Source organism: Diaphorina citri, unplaced genomic scaffold (genome assembly GCF_000475195.1).
Source record: "Diaphorina citri unplaced genomic scaffold, Diaci psyllid genome assembly version 1.1 scaffold1653, whole genome shotgun sequence".
Classification (NCBI taxonomy): domain Eukaryota; kingdom Metazoa; phylum Arthropoda; class Insecta; order Hemiptera; family Psyllidae; genus Diaphorina; species Diaphorina citri.
In genome coordinates this window covers 21,955-31,236 of record NW_007379079.1, presented here as the reverse complement: position 1 = coordinate 31,236, position 9,282 = coordinate 21,955, and positions in this window count along the sequence as shown.

Genomic DNA, 9,282 nt, shown 5'->3' with positions numbered 1-9,282 from the left:
CGGGGAAAAAAAAAAAAAACCCCCAGGAGGGGAAAAAAAAAAAAAAAAAAAAAAAAAAATGAAACAATACAAAATGAAACTTTTTTTTTTATAAATAGAAAACTAATAAATATAATGAACCCAGAAGTGTATGGCAAATGCACCTACATACAAATGTACCTACCTACATACAAATGCACCCATTGCACCCTTCTGACCTGGCTGCCTATCTGACAAAAGCTCACACCAACCTATCTACTACCTATACCCAACTGGTAACATATAAAGGGTGTCCCAATAAGAACGCAAGATTTGAAAGGGTCATAGGAAAAGAGAGGAAAAGGATTGAACTTACTACCCCAAGTACCCTTATCCTATTTAAATGAATGGAAAAACAGACAAACCATAGTAAAAAAGTAAAAAGGACCTAAGGTAGGTACGTACTTTGAACTTACCTTTGTAAAAGTACCTATGTAGGTACCTTCCTACCTATGTTCTCACAAACACCTGTGGGCTATGTAAAAAAAAAAAAAAAAAAAAAAAAATAAAAAAAAAAAAAAAAAAAAAAACAGTCGAGATATTATTATTAATTATCATTATTATTGCAGTGGCATTTGTATTATTACTTTGCTGGCAAAAGCAACCTTTTCCATATTATTAGATATTATTATTATTGTTATTATTATTACTTATTATTTTTTATTACTTCTAGCTATTTCATACTACCAACGCAAACTCTCTCGCTCTCTCTTTTGTCGTCTGTATTTTTTGTCTCTTTCTTTCTCTCTGTGTCTCTTTATCTCGTTCTCTCTCCTCCTTTTGTCTCTCTTTGTCCCTCCTCCTCTATCTTCCCCTTTCCTCTCTTCCTTCCTTTTCTCTTCCTCTCTCCCTCTTCCTCTCCCTCCCTTATCTGTCCCCTGGCTTTTGTCTCTAAACTTTCGTGTAGGAGAGAGAGAGAGAGAGAGAGAGAGAGGAGGAGGAGGAGGAGAAGGAGGAGGAGAAGGAGGTGGAGAAGGAGGAGGAGAAGGAGGAGGAGAAGGAGGAGGAGAAGGAGGAGGAGAAGGAGGAGAAGGAGGAGGAGGAGGAGGAGGAGGAGGAGGAGAAGAAGAAGAAGAAGAAGCAGTTTTCAAAATAATGAGTTCGTTTTCTTCTTTTTGGAGGTCTTAGCGTACTTACCGAAATCGAACTGAGGACAACAAGATAGGAGAAAGCCAGCCGTTCCAAGAATGAACCTTATCCGGATGTAGGCGGGAATTGAACCCGGGGCCTAACGCTGACAAGGCGGGAATCGCTAGCCTTCCAAGCTAACTCTAGGCTGGCCAACGAACGATCAAATATTTTACAGACTACGCAGACGCAGAGGGTAGAGGTATCTACAGGGTTTATACGCGGCCTGGAAAAACTGGAAAACCTGGAAAAGTCATGGAATCTGAAAATCGGGCAAAAAGTCATTGAAAATCGTGAAAATTCAAAGAACACCTAGACAAGTCATGGAATTTGCCATCCGGTCAAAAATTAAAAATGTTCAAGTTAAATATCAAGTTCTTCCGGAAAACGGCCTGCGGCGCATTCCCCCCTCACATTCCTTGACGTTCTGCATATTGCATATTTTATTTAATTAAAGGGGTAATCTTACTGATTTCAAGTACCTCTGCCCTGCCCCCTAAATTTTTCTGGAAAAGTCCTGGCATTTCATTCCAGGAAAAGCGTATAAACCCTGATCATCTATGTTCGTACCCATGTACCTTGTATTACCTTCCCACCCACTTTTACCAGGTAGTAACTATAGACTTACCTAGGTTTCAACTTGGGTCTGATTTTAATCTCAATTTAATGATGACGACGACTTTGTCACTACCGAAAAAAAAAAAAAAAATCTCGTGCCTGTCTGACGAATCGAAAAAAGGAGAAAGAAAACTAGTGACGTATTCTTTATGCTTTAAGTACAGTTTTCTCTCGCCTACTTCTTTTTTAAAGAGGTTTGATCGAAGGATTTGTTTGAGCTCAACCCATCCTTTAGGGCTGTTTGCCCTAAGCCTCAAAGTGTGGGCTTTTTGTTTAGCGGAGCTAAACTGGTTGATAGAGGGAACTGTAACTGCCAAGGTCTTATGGTGCCGAAATCGAAGAAAAGGAAGACAGGATAGGAGAAAGCCAGCCGTTCCGAGAACGAACCTTATCCGCCCTTGGCGGGAATCGTACCCGTGACCTAGCGCTTACAAGGCAGACGCGCTACCCTCCAAGACTAAGCTGGCTAATAATTATGTGGCTTTACAGGAAGTTTCCCTTTTTAAAAAAAATCCCACCACACACCACTGAAGAAGAGAGGGTGAGAAAAAGGGAGAAGGAGAAAGGGGGAAAAACGGAAAGCCAAAAGGAAAAGTGTCGTGCTGAAGCCTTGATGGAGACAAACTTTGGACGAGAGAAAGAGGGAGGGGAAAAATATCCCCTTCGGTAAGAGAGAGGGGGAAAATATCCTTTGGGGTAAGAGAGAGGGGGAAAGTACGTTCTGAGCAAGATAAAGAGTGAGGAGGGAAAAATACCCTTTGGGTAAGAGAGAGAGAGGGAGAGAAAGTAAGTGGGAGAGAAAAATACCCTTTAGGTAAGAGAGGGATCGAGGGAAAAAGTGGGAGAGAGAGAAAGATATAGCGAGGGAGAGACAGGGGGGGGAGAAAAAGAAAGTGGGAGAGAAAAATACCCTTTGAATAAGGGAGAGGGGAAAAATACTTTGGGGTAAGAGAGGGGAGGAAAAATTACCTTTTGGTAAGAGAGTGGGAGAGAGCGAGGGAGAGAAAAATCCCCATTGGGTAAGGAAGAGAGAGAGAGATAAAAAGAAAGTGGGAGAGAAAAATACCCTTTGGGTAAGAGAGAGAGGGGGATAAAGTAGCCTTTGGGTGGGATGTAACAGGAAGGGAGAAAGGAGGTTGAATAAACTTTGGATGAGAGAGTTCGGGGGAAGGTGGAGGGGAAATTAAACTTCGAGGGAGAAAATCCGATGGAGGAGAAGTTAGTGGGACAAAGTAGAGGGCGAGGAGAAGAGGGGGAAAACTGAAAGTAGGGGAGAAAGTGATGGAAAAAGGATAGGAGGGGAAGGACCAATTCGAAGTAGAAGAGAAGATTGAGGGGAAAAGGAGATGAGGAGAGGGAGATATTCGAAGTAGAGGGGGAGAACGAGGGGAAAAAGAAAGAGAGGGAAAGTATCCGACTTGCAGAGGAGAAGTAAGGGGTAAAAGGAGAGGAGGAGAGGGAGGAAACTGAAAGTAGGGGAGAGAATGAGGGAAGAAGAAGTTGAGGAGAGGGAGAATTCGAAGTGGAGGGGGCGAAATAGAGAGGAAGGGGGAGGAGGGACGAAAACTGAAAGTAGTCCCAAGTGTCAATATTTTCGTTTGATAAATGATGTGTTTTTATATTAGGGGGGGGGGGGGGGGAATTTTAAGAGTGGGGGGGAGTGTGTGTGTGTGTGTGTGAGAGAGAGAGAGAGAGAGAGAGAGAGAAAGAGAGGGGGTAAAGGTACTTTTCAGTCCTCTCCCAGCAGGATAAATAGGGTATATTCTATTCTATTCCTTTGTATTCTAACCATAATAACCACGTACGAAAAGACATATTTTCAAGTTTTTTACGAGTGCAATGCATACACGGCATTGCACACAGTAAAAACTTATGACAGCGAGAAAGAAGAAGAAGAAGAAGAAGAAAAAGAAAGTAAGAAACTCAAACAAGCTTGTCCAAGAAATGCGCTGAAAATTGTCACACAGCGTCTGTCTACGACCGTAACTAACGTTACTTTAATGTTTACCCAGGAACTAGAGATATGAAAAGAATGAGTGTGTTATAAAAAAAGAACTACTCGGTCAATCCTGAAACCACCCCTCCCACACGAGAAAAAAATAAAATAAAATAAAAAATGGTGACAGGGTGGTTCAAGTTTAGGGTGGAAGAACTCTATTATCCCCTGATTTAGGCTGTTGGGATGCTATATTATAGTGTCGATCTTCCCGGACCTTAGAATTTGCAGTTCCCTCTGTCAAACCCCTTTAAATAACACCTCCACACTTTATTATTTTTTATTTATTATTATTTTTTTTACTCATAAACTGATGATTTTGTATATAGAGCTATAGGGATTTCTGAAGGTAGGTAGGTACCTACCTAATACCAATCGACTACCTACCCCCAGATGTCTGTTACAAAGAGATATTACCTACAAAGGTGACTCCAAAGAGGCATTAGACATACCTGGGTGGACAAATTAAATACGTTGCTTCTCTTTCTGATTTTCCCCTAATACTTTAATCTGGTTTTTTCCATATTTAAATTTAATCACACACTGCGCCGCGTTGTATTTTAAAAATTGTGAAGGCGAATGTAAGGCGATTAATTTTATTTTCTCATCCTCGTCTCATCTCCAACAAACGCTACACATCCAGTCTCGTCCCCTCTTCCATCCAACTCGTCTCCTCTTCCATTCAGCTCGCTCTTTATAGCTGTCTCTCTCTCTCCCTTTTTCTCTTTCGCTCTCCTTTTTTTCTTCCTTCCTCTTTCACTCTCTCTCCCTCCGGTCTGAGTCTTTGTCTCTCTCTCTCTCTTTCGTTTTCTCTCTCTCATCTGTCCTTTTCCCTCGCAGAGTCAGATCCATATCTCTCTCCCTCGCTCCCTTTCTCTCTCTCTCCCTTTCTTCCTCTTCCTGCTTTAGCTTATTCTGCCTCCACTCTCCCTTCATTCCCTCCTTTTCTCATTCTATACCCCTCTTCTCCCTTAAATTTCTCATTCTGTCCCCTCTTTCCCCTTAAATCCCTCCGTTTTCCTTTCCATCCCTCCCATTCTGCTCTAAAAATCCCTCCATTTTCCCTTCATTCCCTTTATAAATCCCTTCATTGTCTTTTATTAATCCCTCCGTTTTCCTTTCAATCCCTTCATTCCCCTTATAAATCCTTTCATTCCCCTTTATAAATCCCTCCGTTTTCCCTTCAATCCCTTCTATTTCCCCTTTCAATCCCTCCATTCCTCTCCATAAATCCCTCTGTTTTCCTTTCAATCCCTCCCATTTCCCCTTTCAATCCCTCCATTCCCCTCCATAAATCCCTCCCATTGCCCTCCATAAATCTCTCCCTTTTCCTTTCAATCCCTCCCATTTCTCCTTAAATCCCTCCGTTTTCACTTCAATCCCTTCATTCCCCTTTATAAATCCCGTCAGTCTTAATCCTGACGAGAAGACTCACGCAATTTTTAAACAGCGAGCGCATATATTATCTCTTCATGTCACCTCCGACCTTCACCTTCAGGGATCTCCTTCAACCTCCATTTTCTCACCTCCACACCTCTGACTTGGAGGTGATAAAAAATACACTCTCCAGATGAAGTTGGAGAGAGTTTTGAAAGCGTAATAAAGTTCGTAGCTATCTGTCTTCTTTGTACAGGGTAAAAGGAGGAACCAAGGTTAGCTAGAGTTTCGCGGCAAATCTTCCGTTTTTCTCTCTGCTTTTTAAAGTTATTATGTTAATAAATTCCAAATTCCTATATTGGCAATTTGCTTTTATTGCCTTTCTCTGTAGTTGTTCTTCTGTTTTTTATAGTGCAGAAAAAAGCTCGGCAGTAACTTTTCCTGGAAGATCAGGCGCGCTTTCTAACCTGTTCACGGGAGTAATTTCTGGGAATGCGTTGGTTGTTGGTTTTTATGATACTATCCAAGAGGGAATTTTCCTGTGGAATTTCGTTGTTATGGCGCTCCGTGCGATGTATTATTTGAACCCAGAACCTTACATGAGACTGGAATTGGAACAAAGAAAATGAAAAGGGTCGTTAATGTTAATGAGAATGCCATGCCTGTGTGTTTCATGTTGGGATCTTGTATTTCTCCCTCATGTACCGTACTGAATGTCAGGGTGGGTTTATCTACAAATTTGTTGTAGGTATCTATTGTATGTTGTATATGTATATTTTATGAAGTCCGTTGTGTGAGTATAGGTTTACCTCATTCCTACATACATACAGTTTCCATTTCTACCTATTACCCGCTTGGGTTATCAATCAGCGGACCACATTTGTGACAAGGATTCATGATAATAATTATGTACTTACTTTAACATTGATAAAGTAAGTCTAATTAATGTAGGTACTAACCGTTGCAATGAACTCTCAAGAATATTATTATGTAAGTAGGTATTCATGATTTAAAACAATTTCTATTCCCTCAAATATAAATGCATGTTATCTTCTTCTCCTATATGCGAGAAGGTAGATATAACTATTATTTCTACATTGTATAGGCATCTAAGTCCATGTAACCATATTTCCTATCCTAACCCCTCGCATCTTTGCATTTGCAACGTTCCTGTTCAGAACAGAACATTTCTGTTTCACATTGAGACATGAAGCAATATTATACAGAGTTTCTATTTTACGTTGCGTTTTCTGCTATTATTACTAATGTCTCCATTTTCTACATTGATTTTACGTTGGTCACGTTTCTCCTTATTGTTTCCGTTCACACCTACTTTGGAAATGCACCGAATTTCGGTCAAATGCACTTAAATGCATTCAGTCAAATGCACATATTGGATTTTAGTTTTTCTTTCCTGTTAATGAAAAGTTATACATTAAAATAAGTCATATTTGGCAATTAATTAATTAACTTTAATGGAGGTACATATTGAAAAAATATATTAAAAATATAAAAAAAGGAATGGAGAAAAACTGAGAAACTCTGTATTGAAAAACTGACACCCCCCAATTAATTATACTCGTACAATAATAAGGAAATTTAATTAAATTTAATTATTGGCATTAAAATAAAAGAGTTCCATAACAGCCGAATTAATTCGGAAATTTTGTTATTAATTACAGTTTATTTATTATACAAATTATTTATTTAACAGCCTCTTCTGTACCCGAGCGGTTTAACATGATTTATTGGGAGTATATCCGCATAATAAAATTCTACTAATGCCAGTGGCTCAGTAAACTCCAGAACTTGTTCAGAAAAAGAGCCTCTAAGAGATCTTCATAGGCTCGATTCAGCCCAAATTGAAAGAGAAAATTTCCTTTATGTGTTGAACATTTTCGCCAAATTTCATAAAAATCGCACCAACCGTTCAAGAGTTATAGTGCAAAATACAAACTTGATAAAAAGAGACGGAATAAATCGTACAGTTAAAATTTTCAACTCACTTCTTTCGTTGGACTATTTTTATCCCGTGACATTATTACTTCTTGTGACTTCATTTCTACTGGCGTCACAGTGTTTTTTTTTTTTTTTTTTTTTTTTTTTTTTTTTATTAGGAGTAAATTGTTTTCTTCTTTTATATATTTTTACAAACGCCCCATCTTCATTTGAAATTTTTTAAAGGAAAAATAAGAGAGAAAATGGAAGTTTTCTCATCTGTTGCATGATTGTGGCCATTAGTGGAGCTTATGCAAATGTGGCTGCCTCATGTAATCAACTTTTATCCATACACTCTTGTTTCATTTATTTTCATTTTTTCTCCCTTGTAATTTTCACCATGAAATTAAAAGATGCGACATTTTTTATCTTTCGGAAAATTAATGGATGTGTCAGTTGTCTTGAAATTAGAGGATGTGACATTTTCCAGACTGAAGGAAAGTCTCGACTTTGTTGTCACAATAGAATCAACTCTAAACCTCGAACAGTTGACCTGGAAGAGCTGGGTTCGAGATCATCGGATGAGAAAATAATTCAAAGAGATCAAAGAAATTAAATTAGTTCTGGAAGTGAAGGATAAGGAGAGAATAGAAACGGATAAGAGAAGGAACTAGGGATTAGAATGGAGATCTTGAAGAAAGAGAAATGAACGAATGGTGGGATGAGAAAGGAAAAGATGAGGGAAGAAAAGAGGCAAGAAAGATTCAGCTTTCTCTTTTTCAAAGTTAATTTCAACTGAACATTTTTTTTCTTTATTTCAAGAAATATTTAACTAATTTGTATAAATAAGAAATTTTGACAACGAATCTGTTTTGTTCTATACTAAACAATTGCTTAAATAAAGCATGAGAAGATTGAATAAAACGAAGAGATGGAGAAATAAAGAGAAGGGAGGGAGTTAGGAGAGAGAGAAAAAGGAGATAGTAAGAACAAGGAAAAGAGGTAGGTACAGAAAGAAAGGAGATAGAGAGAAAGGGGGGAGAGACAGAGAGTCAGGGGAGAGAAATATAAATATAGGAGTGAGAGGAGTGGATGGAAATTATACTAAGAAGAGAGGAAGAGAAAGAAAGGGGTTGGAAAGACTAAAAGGGGAAGAAGGAGAGAAAAAAAGGAGAGTGGGAGAAAAAGTAAAGGGGAAGAGAAAGAAAGGGAGGGGGAAGGAGAAAAAGGAGTATCCTTTTCAGATTTTTCACAATAGATGGTAAAGTTAATGCAATTCAAGAACATTAATCATTCAAGGTCGACTCTTCATTTACTTTAGGTCAAATCATTGGAACGTCTTTACTAAGAAGGGAATTGGTCGACTTTGTGCTAGGAGTAGGGTGCACTCAGTCAGGACAGTGACATATCTACTTCTGAGTGAATATATCTACCGGTGAGGTGGCAGTATTATTAGTTAAATTAAACTTTTAATTAAAATATACTAGCTTTAAAGTAGTTACAATGCGTTAAAGCAGGTACAATAGATATTACATACCTTCTTTTTACTTAAGTGCCTTATCTTCATTAGATCTTGACGGTCTTTCTGGCACAAATTTCTCCATCCATTGTTCTGTTGAAAATATTTTCTCCTGGTAATTCGGTCCACAATATTGTCTATCCAAGATATGCGCGGTCGTCCTGGTCCTCTTCTTCCTGGAATGTCTCTTTTGATGACGGTTTGTAACAGTTCGTATAAAGAAGCTGACTTACGTTGTACAAGCTGGGCCCGTCCCTCCGGGAATTCTATATAAAACTGTTTTCAAAGCAATACCTATTACCTAACCATTGCTCTTTCACTTTGGAATACCCCTTTCCACGAATTCATCGGATTCCCCAGCCGCAATAATTAGGTTACTGAGATGCATTTCAAATTTCACCTCCACCCTTTTTGATGAAGTGACACCGTTTCTTTGTAATTTGTAAGTTTTAACCCACTTGAGTAATTATGTAGATGCGTTTTCATTAAGCTTTCTACATTATCTGGATGTAGGTCAGAAGACTCAACACAGTTCATTGAATTAGCAACACCTTTTTTTTTAATTTTATACCAAACTTTTGTACCCCAGTTGAAGGAGGGGCTGGGCTAACTTTCCTGTGAACCCGTACATCCCTCGGGAATAATCTAGGATTCTAGGACATCTAGGTCACAAATTTATTTTATTTAA